The sequence below is a fragment of the Wyeomyia smithii genome, chromosome 3 (assembly GCF_029784165.1).
Source record: "Wyeomyia smithii strain HCP4-BCI-WySm-NY-G18 chromosome 3, ASM2978416v1, whole genome shotgun sequence".
In the NCBI taxonomy this organism is placed as follows: domain Eukaryota; kingdom Metazoa; phylum Arthropoda; class Insecta; order Diptera; family Culicidae; genus Wyeomyia; species Wyeomyia smithii.
This window is the reverse complement of record NC_073696.1, coordinates 223,557,185-223,575,240: the sequence shown is the minus strand read 5'-3', so window position 1 is coordinate 223,575,240 and position 18,056 is coordinate 223,557,185. Positions and strand designations below refer to the sequence as shown.

The following is an 18,056-nucleotide window of genomic DNA, read 5'->3' as shown; positions in this document are numbered from 1 at the left end:
AGTGCGGATAGACGTAGTCCTACGTCAAAATCACTGGAGGAATTCTGTTGTCAGATGAAAAATAAATGCAAAATTTCAAGCTTATACCCCTACCATTTTTAACTACATACATGTGAGAGTTCGACTCAATGCTGAACCAGATGTTCGACTACAATTGTGATAAATAAAATATAATATTAAATAATACATAGCTTGCGAAATCTAAGAAAGCTTACTTGTTTAATAAAATAAGTCGTTTTATTGATAAATATTTGAAAAATGGAACCGAAAATGATCAAAGAGTAGAGATTTGAATAACGATTACGATCAACATGAACGACAAGTTACGTCAATGCAGGTGCTTCGCCAATTTTTTTTTATCTTGAAAAAGTGCTCCGCCGGGCAGAAGGTCTGGGAACCCCTGCATGAAATAATAACTGATTCTACTGCTGTACATACTGTAACTGCGCCCCAGCAATTGAATGATCATTAGGGTGGAGAAAAATCATCGATTTACCAGAACCAAGCTGTTTTGGTTCCTTTTAGGGCCCCAAACAACCCTAAACTTACCGGAAGTCGATTGGTTTTGTTTCCGCTTGCGCATTGCATTTCAAATTTGTATGGGAAAACCTGCTTTTTTGCATTGACCTTTCTAGAGAGCTCAATAATACTCTAATAATGCACTACACTATGTTAAAGTATAGTATTTTAGTTGCCTAACAACTTTGCCGAAGACACTGAAGAGCTAGGATGTCCATAAAAAGAACTATAGCTGTTCAAATTTGAGTATGTCGGTTGAAATGCAGAAAATTTTGTTTTCTGCTAACATTACCAATGTACCGGCGTCGCGTCGGTAGGATTCCCATCAGAAGTAACCTGTCGTAACGAGTTCAAGTAGGTCAATATGCTAGTAGTAGGTAGAATCTACAACGTGTTTCAGAGGTTACTTCTGATGGAAATCTGACTGACGCCGGTATACTTGCAGTGTTGGCAGAAAAAATATGTGCAACATAAATTCCGTCATACTCAACTTTGACCGGCATCAGTATTTTTTTTGGCACACCCTAGCTATTTAGTGTCTTCGGCCAAGTTGTTAGGCATCAAAAACCTACCATTTGAAGTCATGAAACCTTTGGTTTGAGCCATTTTGAGCTCTTTAGAATGGAAGATGCAAAAAAGTTGGTTTTTCCATACAAATCTCCATCTAGATTTGAAATGCAATGCGCCTAGCGGAGACAAAACCAATCGATTTCCGATAAATTTAGGATTATTAGGGGCCCAAAAATGAACAAAAAAAAAGTTGGAGGTTGTATCCAAGAAACGACCGCATAAATGACGTATAACTACGTACACTATTAACAAATGCATTAAGTGTTTCATTACCCTACACGCAAAACTTTTCCTTATTACTTTAGAAGCAATAGCGCAAAATTGCCTTTTGGGTAACAAACCTATTACTTTAAAGGCAATAAAATTCTTCCCCAGTCAAGTAACAACACATACTGACATAAATTTAGCACGTGTTACGGGAGTACGACTATCTAATAATGGTCGTTTCAACCACATGCAAGATTTTTTCTGTCGAAAACTGCTTACTTTCCATCTCAAGCAAAAAAAAAATCACACACCGTCGCATATGTTGCACATGTTACAAGTTTCTTCAATCTCCAATTCATCCGGTGTGCGTGTATTAGTTCGCATACGGAGAAGAGAAAAAATATGACAAGAGCTGCCAATCAGCATTTTTCCCGTCATAGAGTATACAAACGTTGATGATTTCAAAGACTTGAAATGCGTCTTTGAATGACATCACGATCTGTAAACTGCGTTAGAGAAAAACAAAAACATTCGCTTTCCTGCAAGATATCTAAAACACATACTCATTGGTTCATGGAAACTCATTTGCACCTGTTTGAAAATACAATACTCGTGCCTATCCATACAATATTCGCAACTTCGGTAACTCTGGTCAGACAGTATTACATATTTCCATTTCATGTAAACACTGGGGGACGAAACGAAAGTGTTTCTAATTAGACATTTGAGGTTGACGGGTGAGATTCCCATTATGTGTGGATGAAGGGAAGCAAAAATGAATCTGATCGTTGCATCAATACAAATGCAGCGAGTGAAGTCTTGCTAACACATGCATTGCGGTGGGTGCTTGGCTGTATGTTCTCCTCCAGAAACACATACAAGCGTGTGGCCGTCATAATTTTTATTACTTTTTGTTTGTTCCTATTTGTGTATAATGCGCAGTCATAAGACACAATAAGTAATAAAAAATTGCCCTAAAGTAATAAAATGTTCCCCGTTTGCGTTGGGTGTAGTAACACAACTGTTTTTATCAAAGTTTTATAGCGCTTTTTTGGCTGTATTGAGTGCTCTAAAACTTTGATAAAACCAATATTTTTACTTGGGTAATGAGTTATAATGTCTACTAATGAAGGGTTGTGAATTTCGTGAACCGGATTTAGCAGTTACCAGATCGTGCCGAGTTAAAAACCATACACAGCACACACACACACACACACACACACACAAATCATACCATATCATAGACACACACACATCATACCATATCATTATACCATACACACATCATACCATATCATACACACTTACACACATACACACATGATACCATATCATACACACAGCAAGCAAGCGACCAATCAGAGGACGTTATTTTTATTTCAACAAGGCTTGACAATTTTCAATAGTGCAATAGTTCGTAGATTCAAACAACATTTTTCTGCATTTGGGCAGATGCGTGTATAGTTTTCCAATCGATTGCTGCAAGAATGAAGAAAATCGGTTGAAAACCAACCGACCTATGGGCATTTGAAAAGGAACAAATTTCGTCCCAGTTTGCAGTTTGCATCCCTGTGTGGTATGCTAAAGTAAAACGTAGTTCTACGTCAAAAGGCATTTTGCTGTTCAAAATTGGATTTGGTGATGACGATCTTTATGCTGCCCCAACAGTGGGGGAATAATGGCAGCCTGGCGAGGCACGCTGAGAAGAACCGCGCTGCTACTGAGACATGGTGACAAACCACAGCGCAAGTGATTTATTTAATTTGAAGGCAGCCACAGGCGCAACGCGCTGTTACTCCTGAGTGCAGTATCTGCTTCTACTGGTGTCAACGTTGTGGACGGTCCATCCAGCTCACCTTCCGACTAATGAATGTAGCTAGTTTTCCCAGAAACACTCTTTTATAGCCGAAGGGTGCTACGTAATAGGGCACGCCTTTCAGTTCAGTTGTCTAATTCTCTAATATTCTTTAGACGAATTATTCCACAATTCGCATTTGATATTTGTTTCCAGCGAATAAACACCGATGGTGCTCTCACACACGCAACGGTTTTAACCGGTATTTTATTGCAGTTTGTAACATCAAGCGATTTAATTTTCTCGTTGTTGCGTGTTGCATCATGTTGCAACTTGGCAGCTGGGAGACGACGAAATTCTGTTAATGCTGATTGATTGAATCGACTTTATATTAGCTCTGCATATTCGAATTAACTGCCTTTGTGAATGCGTTTTAACAGGGCAGTTTGTTATTCAAAATCGGTTATGTTGATCGCAGCCTTTGTGCTGTCCCAACAGTGGAGGTATTAACTAAATAAACTACAACAGAATTTGATTGCTAGGATCCCGCGAAGAATGTTTGCTTGTGTTGATGCTAGGAAATTTTCACCCTTCAATTACTTGTTTATTTGCCTTGAAAAAAGGCATTTTGCTGTTCAAAATTGGATTTGGTGATGACGATCTTCATGCTGCCCTAACACGGGGAAATAATGGCAGTCTGGCGACACACGCTGAGAAGTACCGCGCTGCTCCTGAGACGTGGTGACCAACCACAGGGCTAGTGCTGCTGCTAAGGAAGGACGACTGCTGTTGACAACTTGTCGCTGTCCAGAACTATTATGAGCAGCTTCGGCTGAAACAGGCTCTTATATAGGCCAAATAGCATGTTTTCAATTGCAAGGTTTATGATTCTGTCGACCGTGCTTGGGAAGCAATCATATAACGACCAATCAGAGGACGTAATTTTCGTTTAAACAAGGCTTGACAATTATCAATAGTACAATAGTTTGCATAATCAATCAACAATTTTTTACATTTGGGTGGATGCGTGTATAATTTTCCAAACAATTGCTGCAAAAATGAAGGAAATCGGTTGAAAACAAACCGATTTATAGGCATTTAAAAAGGGACATATTTCGTCCCCTTTTTGTTAATAGTTTTCCTATTTACATCCCTATGTGGTAGGCTAAAGAAAAACGTAGTTCTACGTCAAAAAACTTGGTTCTGGCCTTCTGCTATCAAGTTTCGTTTTTTCCATATAACGATTCCCCACCCTAATGATCATAGTATCATTACATAAATTTGCTTTCTTGTTAACATATTATGATGATATTTTTTGATAAAAAGAAAATCTTGTGTTATGTATTAGTGTGTATCAATTACTTAGGAGTGAAGCACCATTTTGTACTAATACATTCGAAGCGCATTTAAAATTTTACGTTGAAATCAGTCTTTATAATTTTATTCCCTATGTTTCAATGTCCTTTTCCCTAATGTTCGAAATGGATTTTTGTCGTGTTTTCTATCTATCTATGCACGATCTAACTCGAGAACTGAAAAACGTCTTCAAACAACTCTTTTCGTGTAAGTTTGGTTGTGTTTTGCGCTAGATTTAAATGCCATAGAAATAATGGAAACCAACTGTAAAAGTAGTATGATCGTGGAAAACAAATTTTTCGGTTTGTCCTTTATTTATTGCAAGAAGAGCATTATCAAGTTACCATAAATTTGAAATACGCACGGTAGACTACAAATTCAATCTGTGGTTACATGCGGTTGTATTGGTAATCAAACTGTGTTTTGGAACAAACTTTCGCCACCAGAATTGTCTCACCCGGAACAGTCGCTTTGTCCACAAAATATTTATTTGACACGGCATAAGCCCCGAAACGGTTAATCAGCAACCGAACCTCACACTATCATCATCACTTTTTCAGTCATTGCCAAAAGCAAGCGCAAGTCACGTGGTCCGACCGAAAGTTCGGTTCAAGCGGTGATAAGACACGCGTTATGATTATGCAATAGTGCGCTTGTTGCATAAATAATGCCCCCCCGGGCTGTACCACTAAGCGTTGCGTTAGTAGTTTGAAACTAAGCGTACGGTGGGCAGCATGGCTAAATTTTACCTGCTGTTGCCTCTAGTGGCCCTTTATATCCTGCCAACTGCCACCAAACCAGCCGACGTCGGTAAGATCCACATCGTGATAGAGCTGCGACGAACCGGAAACGGTACCGATACCGCGGAAGAGGTTCAAGTGTACCAAGAAATCGAAGAACCGGAAGAAATCACGGATACGACGATCCCGTCAACTACGACTGCCAAGATCACCACAAAAATAACCCCTAAAACAACACCCATCATGACAACCAAAGCGGCAATCAACAGTAAGATGGTAACTCAACCTACGATGCCAATGCCTATTCCGGATATTCCTGATATTCCGGACTCCTCGGAGGAAGCAATGATGCGACCCGCTGCTAGTTTTATTAGGCGGGCCCCAGAGTCTCAGTTGGACATTGAGAAGTTTTTTGACCGACGAGAGTCGATGACGCTGGTGGGTGGCAATGGCATGAGGCGCGAACACACCGGTTCGGTTCGCAATGTGCGACGGACGGAAGCACCAGCACCGGTGGTAGCGGCGAAAAAGTCATCTAAAGGATTTGAGATCATCGGAACGTTCAAAGTGGCTTGAATCGTTTTCAAAAGTAATGATGTTTGTTGTTCATTTAGGAAAATAAATTTGTTTTGTTGAAGTTCTGTATTTCGCTTGCGCTTCGGTCATAAATCACGTGATCGATTCGATTTGCTCGTTGAAAGCTTTATTGCCTCGAAACACACTTTCCATTTGGGGATCATAAAATCAGAATAATTAGAATTCCGCATCCGGAGTGGTTGCGTCTGCGGAGGACGACCGTCTGTGCGCTGGAAGGAAGGTGCGATTAAGGATTTCATTAATTACGGATGACAAGAAGGAAGGGAGGCGGGGAGGTGCGAATGAACCATCCATCGGTTTCTGACTGTGGTTATTTTGCGAGAAGTATTATATTGCTTCTCGTAGTCATTAGGATCAGTTCCATTAGAACTAGTCGTTTCGCTTAGAGAAAAGCCATAAAACTGTCTCCTGCCGGAAACAGACCAGGACTCCAGTAGATAAATTACGAGTCACTTTCGTTCGTTCCAAGCTGGCCGCATTGCAATGCGCTTGAGTAACGTGTGTGAGCCCACATCTCCGGTTGTTCTGCGTTCGAAGGGTGCGCGGTTCTCGTTCCTGGTGGCGGATGCAATCATATTTACTTGAATGTTATATGCGGGTGGATAAATTTCACTGCTCTAGGTGATAAAGCATGATAGTAGAAATTTGTTTCGCGAAACTTCTCCCAAAGTTTGGGTGTAGTTAAGTTTTGCCGTAAGGCACTGAAGAAGTTATGGTTCAATATTTGCTTTTCCCTGCAATTTCCAATGGTTTACGTCTAATCGTTCCATTTAAATATAACGCCTGTAATCGTCTTCTCGATGCATCGATAGATTTATCTTCATTATGGTTATAATATCTCAATCGAGAAAACAGAATTAATAAATTAAGTTAAATATGAGTGTTTAACATTTTTTTGTAGACTTTAAGGCTATTTTCTTCTCTACCAATTCATCAACTATAAATTAAATTTGGGAATATTTTCAGTGTTGTTCTTTTGTGGCCCATATTTTAGTGCTCTTGCCCAATGGGTTCTCATATTGCAGAGCATTCGAATTTATTATTTTTTTTTTTCAAAATGATTTTTAGCAATTGTATGCTTATTACGTATCATCATATGTATAGTGTAATTGATAACAAAAAGTTGAGCAATCTTTGCCGAAACCCGGGATTGAACCGGGGACATTTAGATCTTCAGTCTAACGCTCTCCCAACTGAGCTATTTCGGCTGCATTTATTTTCACTTCATCCTGACGAGCCGTCAGGCAGCTGGTTTATTTTTCCATAACACGTGTAGGTATAATAAATCCTTGTCACTGTCAGCCGTAAAAAACTATCTATCACAATCATTTCTCAATTCTTGCGTTATTCGATGCAACTTTTGTAAACTGTCGTCGCCGTGATCAAATTGTTACAAATTGCAGTACAAATGAAACCCATTTAAGCCCCTTCTTTGCAGTTAGACTCGTTGCTCCTCGGCGTTCCTGGTCACAGCGAAGGAAAGGGTTATGACAAATGAGCTCCTTTTGTCTCAATGTTCGCTCGTTCAGGGATTCAATAAATCCTGGGAGAAAAAAAAATCTCGCAGGCCACACCTTCTCAAACCAAAGTACCTAGGAGACTGGTTTGCGGGTACCTCATCTGTCATTTTCCGAGGCAGTAGTGCAAGGTACACCGTCCTAGCCGTTATATCCCAAACAACCTTTTCGGTCGGAATGCATGCTAAGCTATTATAGTCATGGCGGTAAAGTTTTCGCGATGAAAGCCATATTTGCAGCAGAGTGAACGCAATTCCCTATTCTGCAGGCGAACGTAGAGTCGCTAGACTCGATAAAAACACGAAACGCATAAAACATTCCACATTAATGGAACCCAAATGCATGCTTATACGAGCAGAAACAACAAAATATAGCAGCCACGTTATATTCGCTCTCTTTCTATGTCGTGTTTGGAAAGGGGGAAATCAAAAACTGCAATGAAATAATGAAAACAATACACTTGCTAACGGCCATTTTTTTTTCGCTACCTCAGCCATGTTTTGAGCAATTATTTCCGCTGTAGTTGGAAAAGTTACTCTGATGTAAAGTGATTTATTGGTCAAGTAAAAAAAAGAATCAACGGATTTTTTTGCCGAAACCCGGGATTGAACCGGGGACATTTAGATCTTCAGTCTAACGCTCTCCCAACTGAGCTATTTCGGCGCGATGATAAGCGACCTCCCAGAATGGGTTCGCGCCGTGGTGGTTGCGTAGAGGAAGTGAAGCGGAATTGATAGCGGCCCTGCTATCTGCTGTCGAGCTGCTCACAACGAAAACAGAACCAGGCAACTTTAGTGTTAATCATTATTACTTACTGCACGAGTTGCTCGGCTCTCACAAAGCTGTCGAGTTTCGCAGTTGGTTTTATAATACACAGCACTTAACATGTAGTTGATAATTTTCAAACACTCTCGTGAATAGACTGAACTATAATTAGAACAACGTTCGTCTATTCCATTCCATACCGTATTATGAACTTATCCGGTGTAACATGGGCTGTCAGATTTATGGCTGGTGTTACGGTAGTTGAAACTATTGAATAGGACCCCTGCACGAATCCCAGTCCACCTTCGCTTAGTTATACATATATCCTTTCATTCTGGTCGTACATGGTTCTGAAGACATTTCATTATTTTTATCAATACGAACACAATTTTACCGTATATTTCATTAATATGAGTTAATTTTGTGTTACAATTTATCATTCATGTCGTATTAGTCAAATTGCATAATTTTTTGTTATTAGGTTAGGTTTTCACTTGATCTTAAAGTCAATTCTACACTACAAATTTCAAAACCTCCAGATTTGGATTCTTTTACCCTGCCGTGTCAGTTTTGGACGAAAGAGAAACACTTTATCCGAAGGTTTTGAATACACCAATCCATTCGATTCGATTTGAGGGTTTTTTTCTCAACGATGTATTGAATTTACCATTGATTTGCCATTTTCACTCGCTCTAAAGTTTTACAACTAAACCTGGTCCTTGAAAACAGAATAATTTGATCCTCGAACAACGGAATAAATTAAACGTATTTATATTTTTTTTCAGTTAACCGTTGAAAAAAAAGACTAATCTTACATAAGTGGGTCGTTTTCGACCCTCATATGTTTTGTATGGAATCCTATGGAGAAACTGGAAGAAATGTGGGAAAAAGTTGTAGTTTTTGGTGATTTTTTTCAGGATGATTACAAATAAATGAGATTGAGAATATTTAAAGTTTTCCAAAACATTCGATAGACACATTTCGGTTGTGTTTATTTTTTCAAACATTTCTTCCGCAAACGTAGCAGACCAATTCGTGTTCGTTTTCTTTGGATACCGATTCTTTAATCGTTCAAAAAGTAGGTACATCTACCATGCGGGTTGTAGTAGAACAATACTTGTTCGCTTTTCAGGTACATCAGGTGGTTCGGCCTCTTTACCACAATATATGGAAATAGATGAGCAGAAGCGTTTGGAAGAAGCATTTCGTGATTGTCTCGTCCTGTTCAATATATATTCATTGGACAATTCGATACCATGATCATGAAAAATTTTTTTACGGCTTAGTTTGCTTCTTGAAATTTTATAATTTTCATCGATATTTATTGCTTTTTCTCCAATAAAAATGTTGGTGGAGTGCTGCGTTTTTTTTTTCCGTAATGTGTCAATCATAGTTAAATTTTCAAGTAACTGCTGAGCCAAATCGTACGATTAAAAAAAAATAGCTACATTATGACCTTTAAGCCCTGCCACATCGAAAACCACACGATTATCTTGGTTTTGTTCAGGTTTAGTTCCTGCTGTTTTTCTCGGATACGGTTGAATATTCCAAAAATACGATGTCTCAGAGCAAGCAAGAACTTGGTTTACTTAGCATATACTGTCTCAATGGGCAACGACCATGAAAACCGAGTAATTGATCATCAAACGTTACACATCATTGTGGATTGAAATGAAAAGGAAGTAGATCGACCCATTCGTCCCAGAAATCTCGGATTGGAGCAAATCATCAGCAGACTTGCAGCAGTCGATTACGTCTACGATTCGTTGGGTCGTAAAGTCGGTCGTCAAACTTTTGTAATGTATTGAAATGTTTCTTTGGACATCATTGCTCGAAATATCAATCGGCCAAAACCTGTGTCAAACAAGTCTTCAATGCATTCGGTCTTGGACCTTGAAAAGGAAATTAATTCAAATGAAACTGATCAATTCTCGAATTAAAATAACTAACTTCTGAACACCCGCAAGAATTAAAACGCCGAAGTATGCAGGAAGCTAAAAAATCAAATGAAAAATAGTAAACCGAACATTACCCGAAGGATTAAATCGTATAGGACTCCAAAACGTATTATCTTTAGACACAAACAGTGGATCACCCTGCGAAGCTGAGTCTGTAGATCGTCGAATCGTCTTCTTCAAGATATTTTACAGATTCTTCATTGTTTAGCTATTCGGTATCACAATCATCGGAATAACGTTCATCACTAGACTCTTCTAGGAATCGAATAATTTCCTCATCTGATAATTTCTTCGACCGACTCGACATTTTAACGAAATAAAACCAAATTTGGATCTGGTTGAAATAGCCTTAAAAATTATTCTAAATATGTAAGCAACAGAATCACAATAAAATGGGTAATGTCATTTCCATGAAAATCACGCCTTATTATGACGGGTAGAAAACGACCCCAACTGACCTAAACGTCACAAAATCAAATATCACTTCTTCCATCTAGCGGAAAATAGCTGAAAATATTTCTTTCGATGCCTTATCCCATTCCCGGCGGAGAGAAATCAGATTTGACCTCGTAAAATGACCTTCAAACTCGTACTACTCAGCTACTACATGTACAATTGTCAGAAACTGTTTTGTATATTCTAGATCGATCTGTTACTTACCTTACCAATCAGACGAGAGCCGTGGTGGCTCGTGCTGTATCAAGAATTTGTCGCCATGTTGCTCGGTTTTGGGCTGTGTTTCGCCAGTTCCCCAGGCGTCTCATCACCCGCAAGTCTCCTTCGATCTGGTCGAGCCATCGTGCACGCTGCGCCCCTCTATTTCTGGTGTCGGCAGGGTTTGCTGAAGAGAAGTGATTTCACAGGGTTGCCGTCCGGCATCCTTACGACATGACCGGCCCACCGCAAACTATTAACTTTCGCCAGGTGTGCAATGGGATTCTCTCCAAGCAGCGCGTGCAGTTCGTGGTTCATGCGCCGTCGCCATTCTCCGTCGTCCGTCTGTACTCCACCGTAGATAGTCCGTAGCACCTTCCGTTCAAAAACTCCAAGAGCGTTAAGGTCCTACGCGAGAAGCGTTGTCGTCTCGATCCCGTAGAGGACTACCGGTCTTATCAGGGTTTTGTACAGCGTCAACTTCGTGCGTCGTCGCACTCGATTCGATCGAAGTGTCTTCCGGAGTGAAAAGTAGGCGATTTCCTGCCTGGATGCGTCTCTGGATCTCTTTGCTGGTGTTATTGTCGGCGGTCACCAGTGACCCCAAATACACGAACTCATCGACCACCTCAAGCTCATCACCGTCCACAGAGACTTGAGTTGGGAGGCTGATGTTGTTCTCCTTGGAGCCTCTCGCTCGCATGTATTTTGTTTTCGACGCATTTATCCGCAATCCGATCCGTCCAGCTTCGGCTTTCAGTCGGGCGTAAGTTTCCTCCGCCGTCGCAAAGTTACGTGATATGATGTCGAAGTCATCCGCGAAGCCCAGAAGCTGAACAGACCTTGTGAAAATTGTGTCGATGCCCGCCCTCCGGATCACACCCTCAAGGGCGATGTTAAACAGCAAACAAGAAAGTCCATCACCTTGTCTCAACCCTCTGCGCGATTCAAAGGGACTCGAGAGTATCCCCGAAACACGCACGAAGCACATCACTTGCGCCATGGTAGCTCTGATCAATCGAGTCAGTTTATCCGAAAATCCGTTGTCGTGCATGATCTGCCATAGCTGTTCTCGATCGACTGTATCATAGGCCGCCGTGAAGTCAATGAAGATGTGATGTGTGGGCACGTTGTACTCGCGACATTTCTGTAAGATCTGTCGGATTGAGAAGATCTGGTCCGTGGTGGCACGGGCTCCCATGAAACCCGCTTGGTACTGGCCAACGAACCTCCTGGTGTAAGGTGATAGACGGCGGAACAGGATCTGTGAGAGTATTTTGTAGGCGGCATTAATAAGCGAGATGCCGCGGTAGTTGCGGCACTCCAGCTTGTCGCCCTTCTTGTAGGTGGGACAGATAACTCCCTCCATCCACTCGTCTGGCAGTTTTTCCTCCTCCCAAATCCTGGAAATGACCCAGTGCAGCACTCTAGCCAGCGCCTCTCTTCCATGTTTCAAGAGCTCGCTCGGCAGTTTTGCTCGGCATCTTTGCCTGCGGCTTTATTGTTTTTCAGCTTCCCGATCTCACAAAGGACTTCGTGAATATCGGGAGCTGGTACTCGGTCATCCGCTGCTGGTGCTCCTAGGTCAGTTCCTGCTCCGCTTCTGTTTGCTGATTCGCCATTCAGGTGTCCATCGAAGTACTCCTTCCACCTGTCGACCACCTCGCTGCCATCCGTGAGAAGGTTCCCATCCGCGTCGTTGCTCATGTCGGCTTGCGGCACATAGCCTCTGCGGGACTGGTTTACCTTCTCATAGAATTTCCGCGTTTCACTGGCACGGTATAGCTGCTCCAGCTCCTCATGCTCACGATCCTCTTGCTGGCGCTTCTTTCGTCTGAGAACCGTGGTCATGTCGTTCCGTGCCCGTTTGTAATTGGCCTTGTTCTCTCTCGTTGACCTGCCCAGGTATATCGCCCAGGTCCGGTTCTTCTCATTCACCGCTGCCTCGCACTCCCCGTCATACCAGTCGTTTCTGCCACTCGGTGCTTCCACTCCTAGTGTCGCCGTTGCGGTCTCCACGATAGCTGTGCGAATGCTGCAGCAGCCGTCTTCGAAAGGCAATGCGCCCAGCCCCTCCGCTGTGGGTAGCACCGCTTCAAGCTGTTGCGCGTATTCCTCCGCAGCCTGGGAGTTCCGGAGCTGCTTAATGTTGAGCCGCGGGGTTCGACGATGTCGCGCGTGATATACGGTCGACAGTTTTGAGCGCAATGATACCGCAACTAGGTAGTGGTCCTAGCCAATATCCGCACCGCGATAGGTACGTACGTTTGTAATGTCAGAGAAGAACCGGCCGTCGATGAGAACATGGTCAATTTGATTTGCTATACGTTGGTCAGGTGATCTCCAGGTGGTTTTGTGGATGTCCTTACGGGGAAAGAAGGTACTTCGGACTGCCAGTCCTCGGGAAGCTGCGAAGTTGACGCATCGCTGTCCGTTGTCGTTCGTCACGGTGTGCAGGCTATGTTGGCCGATCACCGGCTTGTACATTTCTTCCCTACCGATCTGCGCGTTCATGTCCCCGATGACGATCTTGATGTCTCTACGCGAGCAGCTATCGTAGAGTTTCTCCAGCTGTGCGTAGAACTCTTCTTTCTCTACATCAGGTCTTCCTTCGTGAGGGCAGTGCACATTGAGGATAGTGTAGTTGTAGAACCGGCCTTTTATTCTCAACAAACACAACCTGTCGCTGATCGCCTGCCACTCGATCACACGACTCTGCATCCTGCCCAGCACTATAAAGCCGGTACCCAGCTCATTGGTTGTGCCGCCGCTCTGGTAGTACTGTGCCTTGCTGCCACAAATCCTCCGTATCTTCTCTCCTTTCCGGCAAAGCTCCTGGAGCGCAACCATGTCGAAGTGGCGGGTTCTAGCTGATCCAGCAGAATCCGGTCGCCACCCGGGGCGTTCAGCGATCTACAGTTCCATGTAGCGAGCTTCCAATCGTCGTCCTTATTTCGTCGCCTACGTCGTTGCCAATTGTTCCGGTCCGTATTCAATTCTTGATTGTTCGTAGTATTTGATTGTTTCGGCATGCTGCCTTACTAGGGCTGCGGATGCCTAGTCTCGCGACGGGGCTGCCGTCTTGGGTGTAGCTGGCGAGATGCCGCATTTCATAATTCAGCCGTCCGCTCCGGATCAGACGCTGTTTGAGCCGCCCCTAACATGGGGAACAGACGCTCGGACAAGCTGCCCTCCTAGGAGAGCAGCTCCCCCTTCCCTGTCAGCATACGACCAAGTTCCCACCGGTTCACCGATCTTCCCTTGGTTGCTCGTATCCCAGTCGGTACCACGTGGAGGTAGGGATAGGAGTTGCTGGGCATTATGCTTTGGACCACACTGGGGTCTATTTTATGCCAACTAGTACGGGTGTACTGCTGGTACGCACTGCCCAGCCGTTTACCAACCAGATCGATCTGTTCTCTAACCGTAATAATTAGTTTCGTCGTTCAAAACTGCATGTCTAATTGTTAAGCTTCAATCAAAGTTCAGATGTCAGGTGATGCCATCACCCGCCGGGAATGGGTTAACGTTCAAGCAACAAAGTCAACAACCTTCACTCGCAGCCACCGCCGCTGGCGGCTGATCATGCTACCGACAGCAGCTATTGTTTTGTTTTATATCACCGTTCCGTTTGTGTGTTCGTTTGCTGCTGTTACTTTTCACAACGGGTCCTATCGTGCGCGATCATAGTCAACGTGGGTCTACGGTTAACGGAACTAGATTGAGTTGACCAAGCGGTATTGTGCCGTGTAAAATAAATGTTGTGTGAACAAAAAAAAAGTTGACAAAGCATGAAATTACTGAATCAAAGTTACAGATTGACAATTTTTGAAGATTTGTTGAAAAGAATTTATACAGTATATACAGTTCCTGAACGGATTCTAGCGTATTAAAAAAAGATTGGGACTGAATGGGATTGAATTTGCATTAGATTTGAATTGAATTTTGATTGGATTTGGATTTAAGTTGGATTTGGATTGGATTTTGGTTGGATATGGATTGGACTTGGTTTGGAATTGGATTGGATTTGAATTGGATTTGGATTAAATCTGGATTGAATTTGGATTGGATTTGCATTGGATTTAGATTGGACTTGGATTGGATTTGGATTGGATTTGGATTGGATTGTATTTGGATTGGATTAGGATTGGGTTTGGATTGGATTTGGATTGGATTTGGATTAGATATGGATTGGATTTGGATTGGATTTGGATAAGATGTGGATTGGATTTGGATTGGATTTGGATTGGATTTCGATTAGATGTAGATTGGATTGGATTTAAATTGGTTTTGGATTGGATATGGCTTGGATCTGATTTGGATTGGATTTGGATTGGATTTGGATTAGATGTGGATTGGATTGGATTTGGATTGGTTTTGGATTGGTTTTGGATTGGAATTGGATTGGAATTGGATTGGATTTGAATTAGTTTGGATTGGATTTGGATTGGATTTGGATTGGATTGGATTTGGATTGGATTTGGATTGGATTTGGATTGGATTTGGATTGGATATGGATTGGATTTGGATTGGATTTGGATTGGATTTGGATTGGATTTGGATTGGATTTAGATTGGATTTGGATACGATTTGGATTGGATTTGGATTGGATTTGGATTGGATTTGGATTGGATTTGGATTGGAATTGGATTAGATTTAAATTGGTTTTGGATTGGGTTTGGATTGGATTTGGATTGGGTTTGGATTGGATTTGGATTGGATTTGGATTGGATTTGGATTGGATTTGGATTGGATTTGGATTGGATTTGGATTGGATTTGGATTGGATTTGGATTGGATTTGGATTCGATTTGGATTGGATTTGGATTGGATTTAGATTGGATTTGGGTTGGATTTAAATTGGATTTGGATTAGATGTGGATTGGATTGGATTTGGATTGGTTTTGGATTGGAATTTGATTGGATTTGGATTGGATTTGAATCAGATTTGGATTGGATTTGGATTGGATATGGATTGGATTTGAATTGGATAGGATTTGGATTGAATTTGGATTGAATTCGGATTAGTTTTGGATTGGATTTGGATAGAATTTGGATTGGATTTGGATTGGGTTTGGATTAGATTTGGATTGGATTGGGATTGGATTTATGTTGGATTTGGATTGGCTTTGGATTGTAATTGGATTGAATTTGGATTGGATTTGGATTGGATTGAGATTGGAATTGGATTAGATTTTGATTGGATTTGAATTATATTTGGATTGGATTTGGATTGGGTATGGATTGGATTTGGATTGGATTTGGATTTGGATTGGATTTGGATTATATTTGGATTGGATATGGATTGGATTCGGATTGGTTTTTGATTGGATAGTATTTGGATTGGTTTTGGATGATATTTTGATTGGATTCGGGTTGGATTTGGATTGTGTTTGGATTGAAATTGCATTGGCTTTGGATTGGTTTTGCATTGGATTTGGATTGGATTTGGATTGGATTTGTATTGGATTTGGATTGGATTTGGATTGGATTTGGATTGGATTTGGATTGGATTTGGATTGGATTTGGATTGGATTTGGATTGGATTGGGTTGGATTTGGATTGGATTTGGATTGGATTTGGATTGGATTGAGATTGGATTTGGATTGGATTTGGATTGGATTTGGTTTGGATTTGGATTTGATTTGGATTGGCTTTGGATTGGATTTGGATTGGATTTGTATTTGATTTGGATTGCATTTGGATTATATTTGGATTGGATTTGGATTGGATTTGGATTGGATTTGGATTGGGTTTGGATTGGATTTGGATTGGATTTGGATTGGATTTGGATTGGATTTGGATTGGATTTGGATTCGATTTGGATTGGATTTGGATTGGATTTGGATTGGGTTGGATTTGGATTAGATGTGGATTGGATTGGATTTGGATTGGTTTTGGATTGGAATTGGATTGGATTTGAATTAGATTTAGATTGGATTGGATATGGATTGGATTTGTATTGGATAGGATTTGGATTGAATTTGGATTGAATTCGGATTAGTTTTGGATTGGATTTGGATAGAATTTGGATTGGATTTGGATTGGGTTAGGATTAGATTTGGATTGGATTGGGATTGGATTTATGTTGGATTTGGATTGGCTTTGGATTGGAATTGCATTGGCTTTGGATTGGATTTGCATTGGATTTGGATTGGATTTGGATTGTATTTGGGTTGTATTTGGATTGTATTTGGATTGGATTTGGATTGGATTTGGATTGGATTTGGATTGGATTTGGATTGGATTTGGATTGGATTTGGATTGGATTGAGATTGGATTTGGATTAGATTTTGATTGGATTTGAATTAAATTTGGATTGGATTTGGATTGGGTTTGGATTGGATTTGGATTGGAATTGGATTAGATTTGGATTGGATTGGATTGAATTTGGATTGGATTGGGATTGGATTTGGATTGAATTTGGATTGGATTTGGATTGGTTTTGGATTGTATTTGGATTGGATTTGGATTAGATGTGGATTGGATTGGATTTGGATTGGTTCTGGATTGGAATTGGATTGGAATTGGATTGGATTTGAATTAGATATGGGTTGGATTTGGATTGGAAATGGATAGGATTTCAATTGGATTCGATTTGGATTGAATTTGGATTGAATTCGGATTAGTTTTTGATTGGATTTTGATAGAATTTGGATTGGATTTGGATTGGGTGGATTAGATTTGGATTGGCTTTGGATTGGATTTGCATTGGATTGAGATTGGATTTGGATTAGATTTTGATTGGGTTTGAATTAAATTTGGATTGGATTTGGATTGGGTTTGGATTGGATTTGGTTTGGATTTGGATTTGATTTGGAATGGCTTTGGATTGGATTTGGATTGAATTTGCATTGGATTGAGATTGGATTTGGATTAGATTTTGATTGGGTTTGAAATAAATTTGGATTGGATTTGGATTGGTTTTGGATTGGATAGAATTTTGATTGGATTTGGATTGGTTTTGATTTATATTTTGATTGGATTGGGATTGGTTTTGGGTTGGATTTGGATTGGATTTGGATTGGAATTGCATTGGCTTTGGATTGGTTTTGTATTGGATTTGGATTGAATTAGGATTGGATTTGGATTGGATTTGGATTGGATTTGGATTGGATTTGGATTCGATTTGGATTGGATTTGGATTGGATTGAGATTGGATTTGGATTAGATTTTGATTGGATTTGAATTAAATTTGGATTGGATTTTGATTGGGTTTGGGTTGGATTTGGATTGGATTTGGATTTGATTTGGATTGGATTTGGATTATATTTGGATTGGATTTGGATTGGATTTGGATTGGATTTGGATTGGATTTGGATTGGATTTGGATTGGATTTGGATTGGATTTGGATTGGGTTTTGATTGGATTTGGATTG

General features: G+C 41.0%; 1 protein-coding gene and 2 non-coding genes across 13 annotated transcripts in view; 1 reads left to right on the top strand and 2 right to left on the bottom strand.

Annotated features, from left to right (window-relative positions):
- The window catches only part of LOC129732265 (protein winged eye), a 674,761-nt gene that overhangs the window by 103,759 nt on the left and 552,946 nt on the right, over positions 1-18,056 (top strand). The window lies entirely within an intron of this gene.
- Positions 6,920-6,992, bottom strand: Trnaf-gaa (transfer RNA phenylalanine (anticodon GAA)). The gene has a single exon. It is a non-coding gene; the product is annotated as a tRNA-Phe (tRNA).
- Positions 7,892-7,964, bottom strand: Trnaf-gaa (transfer RNA phenylalanine (anticodon GAA)). Its single transcript has one exon. It is a non-coding gene; the product is annotated as a tRNA-Phe (tRNA).